Here is a 6000-nt window from a genome sequence, read left to right as displayed (position 1 = left end):
AATTTATCTAAAACACTACACCTTTTATAAATGCCATCATCGCGAAACCCTAACTCGTTGCTCAGTCAATTACTTTATTGCCCTTTCTTGATTTTTCTATGTCTAATCACACTCGGAACCCGCCAATATTCATCATGATTTAACATCAACGCGCCATTGCCCATTGCTAGATATTTCATATTTCATATTCGCTCCTTTTTCTCTCTTATAAATTTTTAATTATCAAATGTTGTATAGAAATAATTGATTTAATATGCATATCTATAGTATAAGTATTTTTTGTAAATCATATATCATTAACATTTATATATTAATTATCATTTACTCTCAAACAAAAATAATACAAATCAATGATGAATGGTGTAGTGATAATGTAAAAAACTTTATACTAACGGTACATAAATTTTCAACTAAAAATAATTGATTTTTATAGAGAAAAATATTTATGCATTGTGTAAGAGCTTTTTATATTGTCAGTGTATCATGAACCAATTATTTGCTATCATCTTTGTTTCTTATATATTTTAGATAAAAGTAATATAAATTAATAGTAATTGATATATTAGTTATGTATAAACCTTTAGACCGTAAGTACATAAATATTATGATAAGTTTGAGAGTGATGGACTCTTAAGTAAATTATCAAGTGTCAACCTTGAAATAAGTTTTTGAAGTTGTTTAGCTAGTTGATATTTATAGAAAAACTACAAATTTATAGGCTATGATGAATTAATTGATGTGGTTTGTTTTGTGATTATATGATTTGTAACTCTCTGTACATCATTTTACACATATCAAAACACTTAATTAACTAATTTCACCAAACACGTTTAGTTCAATGAATCAGCTTATGAGTATTGAAGCTACAACTTCTAGCTTTTCGAACTCCATGTGACTTTTTTTCAGCCATTTTTGCTAAACAAAATCTTATTTAACAAAGACAAAAAAACTTTACTAATTTCTACTTCTTAGGAAAGATTAGTTTTCAATTATTTGATCGGGCATGTTAAATCCTCACTAATTTATCTTACAAACGTTTTGAATTATGTAATAAAAAGTAGAGTAAATAGTCATTTATTTCCTCATATTTTTTTATCTTGCCAGTTTAGTCATTAAAAAAAGAAAAGACCTAAAATAGTCTTAAAAAATTTTAAATGTCGGTCAAATTAGTCCTTTTTGGGGTCAATTTAGTCTCTAGCAAATGTTGTAAAATGTGCTAAAAATCACTAATTTGACATACATTTAAAAATTTTGAGGACCATTTTTTAAAAACTAAAGTAGTAAGTTCCAAAAATATGAGAGACTAAGGTGAGTAATTACTCTGAAAGGTATTCTTAAGTTAGTGTGGTCGTTTAAGTAAAACAATAAAAGACAACTTATATTAAAAATCTAAGTCCTTAACGTTCGATGTATTAAATATATCAATTTTTAAAATAAAATTTTCCTTTGCACCATCTTAACAAAGGGCCATAATAAGAGTAGTTGTTAGCATTCCGTAGGGGTTTGACTCTTGTAAATTAAAAACGGTTTGCTAAAATAAATCCAAAATGAAAAGAATTACAATGAAAATTGGTATATTGGATATTTTGATTTTTCAATATAAACTTAGATAAACAAAATGAGAATATCAAATAACTTTAAATTCCTATCACCTACATTCATATGTTAATCCTCTATCCTAATAATAAGGTAGAGTGGAACCTTAGTTAAAAAAACAAAATCATACCAACTAGTGTGAGTATTGGTTAATAAATTTTTGAACAAAAAAAGTATGTATTGGAAAAGTAAGATTAAGATTTCCTTATCATCTCATCTCAACCACGTTCCAAATAACAATAATATGAGCATCGGACCGAGCCAAATGTTTAGACCGTTGACTAGAATTGAAAATTTAGATTTGATTGTTTAACCAAAATAATTTAGGAAATGTACCAAATAATTATGTTAACAATATTTACTTCATTCCAATATAAAAAACAAATAAATATTAGTGCATATTTGGTATGAATTAAAATTTTGACTTTTTGTTTATTTATTCAAAAATAAGCTTAAAATGTAAATTATGTGTTGGACAACTAAATGAGATTATAAACTTAGTTTTTTTTTTTAAAATAAACCAAAAGTATAAGCTCTAAAATTATGGGTTAGTTTATTTTGGTTAGCTTATTTTTTTTTCTTCAATTTTTCTATTTCTCATTTTACTCCATCACAACTTTGTCTTTCTCCTCCTTTTTATTATTCCATCAAACTTCATAACTCTTCATATATCATCACAACCAAACTCCATAACTTTCCATAACAATTCTACTTGGGATGAGATTATTAAAACTTTTGTATAAAACTTGATCTTTGTATATTATTTATTTTGTAAATGATGTAATTCAAGTTTAGCAATTTCTATTTATTTGTGTGTCATATTATTTTTAATACTGACGTTGGTTTTTATATTGTATTTTATTTTTAAAAATTTAACTTTTGTTATGCAATATTAAAAATCAAAAAAATTATAGTAAAACTATATATGATGATAAATATTAAAATGTATATTTAAATAATAGTGTAAAAAATAATCATAATATAAAAAAATAAAGTCATACCACTTTCTATAATTTATTATGTAAAAAAATATTTCTACCTTACCCAAACAAAACAGATTAATTTATATTCAGTTTTGGTACTCAAACATAAATATATTATAATCTTAACATATTATAATCTCACAATTTATAAACTATAAACTGAAAGTGGAAGTTTAATTTATACCAATGCACACTTAGTCTCATATAATTTTTATAAATTATATAATTATGCATTTATCTGAGATCTCTTCCGAAATGATATATGACTAAGATTTCATAAAATTACTATATAATATATTTTCCCATCCTTAATTATAAGATGTTTTTAACTATATTTCCCATACGAGAGACTGTAGTTATTTCTATTCATTTCTTTAAATTATATTATAACAAAATGAATTTACTCTACTAATTTTTCTTGGAAATGTTATATCTTAATATTTTCAATAGGGAACGAATAATAAGAGAAAATGTCATAAATACATCCCTGAAAATATAAAATATCTTTGTAGACTTAAAAGTTAAAACCTCAATCATCTAATCCCAAACAGACTTCGAGCAGTACAAAAAAAACATTAAATTTTTTTATCAATGTTAAAATTTTAAATGTTTAATATATATGCAGAAAAAAACTCTTATGGTGTCACTCTATAAATATTAATTCCAGATTTTAAAGGCATGGACATGGAGCTTCTGCCACTATATTTTAGAAACACATCCGTTTCATGATTTAAGAGCTGCGGTTAAAGAACTAAATTTAGGTGATCGCTTTCTCCACACCATCAATAAAATTTTCTACTGTGTGATAGAATAAAATAATCAACCTTTTCAATATCAAGAAATAAAGGTATACAATTTTCTAAATCCCCAAACAATATGAAAATTGTATAACACGAATAATGCACTTAAAAATTGGTTGCATATCTAACCTGAACATTAGAATATCATAGCAGCACGAATACTAACAATGTGTCAAAATACCACTAGTAGTCACTTATAAAAAATATACATCTTTTGCATATTCAATGCACACAAATAATTGTAGGATTTAATATATATATATATATATATATATATATAAAATGTAAGTATTTTTTGTACTGTTAACAAATTGTTTATTATTCATATATTACTATTATTTATTTTCAAGGAAAAGTAATATAAATTAATAGTATAAAATTTTACACTAATAACACATATTTTAAATTCTTTTAATTAAGTGATATTGAAACATGGACAAATGATTCATGTTACCTCAAGGCTGTAAGAGGGGATTCTTCTTTCTTTAAAGGATGGGATTTTTATACATTATTTTGTGAAAAAGCAAACGTTAATCAATAACATATAAATGAATAAACAAAATTATCACTTATGTGCATAACTAGATATGTGCAAAATTATACCCACAAGCCTAAACCACATATTTAGACTCTCAAACAAAAAATAATACAAATCAATGATAGATGATTGTCGAAAATGTAAAAAATTTTACACTAACTGTGTATAAATTTAAAACTCATAACTATAATCTTGCTTTCATGTACTTTTATACGGGCGTGTCATATTGGTATATGTAATATGTAAGATTGTATGTTGTTTGTCTTTATTTTATTAATTTATAAAAATATAAATGGTGCTCAATGAAATGGGTAGAGAGAGGATGATAGGTGAATTAGTGATTTAATGTGGTGAAGGTGAATTAGTGATTTGATGTGGTGAAGGGAGAGATTTGCATGGGAGCAAGAATTATTGGAGAGTTAAAGAAACTAATATTGTCATTTGTTGGAAATATTCTATTTTTAGATCTTTCATATTTCATAAGATTAGAGCAAAAAGAGAAAGACTAAAATTATATATAGAGCATATGTTACTTATTATATCTTGCACCAATTAGAAACATTCAATGGAATAGGATGTGTATATGTATTATGCAAACCATGTGTAGGTGTATTTAGAGCTTGCAATTTCTGTATAAAAGGCAATAACGGTACATGAGATTCTCACTCAACAGAATTTTATCTAATATTTAAACTTGTAAAATCATAACTATTGTGCAACATCTTGAGCATAGTGTTAAACTCAACCTTTTAGCTTATAATTTTAATATCTTATTAATATATTGTTGGATGTAAGCACAATAGAGGTTGAAAATCATTAACATTTTTTTGTTTATCCATATTTTTTCTTTGTTTATCCTATTTTTTCTCTTCTCTGTAAATATTTGTTACGGTATGATTAGGAATGATGGACAAATGATGATATTTGTGGTCATATTATTAAGTCAAATTTAAATGTATGGATGATCTAACTAGTTATTAGTCTAGTAATGTAAGATATTATTGGATCTCTAGACAAACTAAAATGTTAAATATTCAAATGTAAAAACAACAATTGTTGTAATGGACAATTACACATCTCGAAAGAAGCGAGTAAATTTAACTACATGTCATTCATTAGATTAGGAGTGAGCAGGATCTAACCCTACCCGCTCACCTGGTATTGTCCGATTTTGATCAGATCCGAATAGGGTTGGGTTTAGGTTCATATTAAAAAATTAGACTCATTCAATATTTAGGCTTAGGTATGGGATAAACATGATCTGACCTGACTCATGGTCATTCATTCATCGTGTTCTTGTGTGCCTCTTTTCAATTGTGTACAAAGTAATAACATCTTTTTGGTCGAAAGTATCATTAATTATCTAATTTTTTAATGATATATACATAATTAATAATATATATACATATATCATTTCATATATCAAATTACTTATCCATAATAATGAGTAATAATGAGAAAACTTTATCTAAAATATGTATACATTATATTTAATCAAGTCTAGGGCTATGTCTGAATTTAAAGGCTGACTCGATCATCATGTAGGGTTAGGTTATCTTCGGGCTGAGTCCGAATTCAAAAAATAATTCGACCAACATTTAGGACCGGATAAAAGATAAACCTTTACCCAATCCAACCTCACTCATACTCACCCCTACTTTGATCCTTCATTAATGTTGATCTATAGCAACTTATGGGAAACTTCTTTTGAGTAGATTGCTAATAAAAATCAATCAAGTTAGATAGAATATTTAACTGATTCTCTGTATTGGATGTGCATTGGTGCTGATGAGAATTATGATGTCTTATTTTTGTCATGTTGTTGCCTTTAAGGGATGTTGGAAAGGGTTATTTCTTGGTTGGATTTAGGTGTGCAGGCTCTTGACTCCGTTGTTGGTTTTTCTACATTATTTTTGGTGCAATTCTCTATGAAGTGGTCAATTTTTGGCTAAAGAGAAATAGCATTATCTTAAAAAACCAGACCGAGCTTTGATTCGGTGTTCTGGATTTAATATGATCAAGTCTTAGAATTTATTTAATGTAAATTTAAAGAATGCCTTTTTTCCCTAGATTCGGTGTATGA

Source organism: Lupinus angustifolius, chromosome LG01, assembly GCF_001865875.1.
Source record: "Lupinus angustifolius cultivar Tanjil chromosome LG01, LupAngTanjil_v1.0, whole genome shotgun sequence".
NCBI lineage: Eukaryota > Viridiplantae > Streptophyta > Magnoliopsida > Fabales > Fabaceae > Lupinus > Lupinus angustifolius.
Note: the sequence above shows the minus strand (reverse complement) of the source record.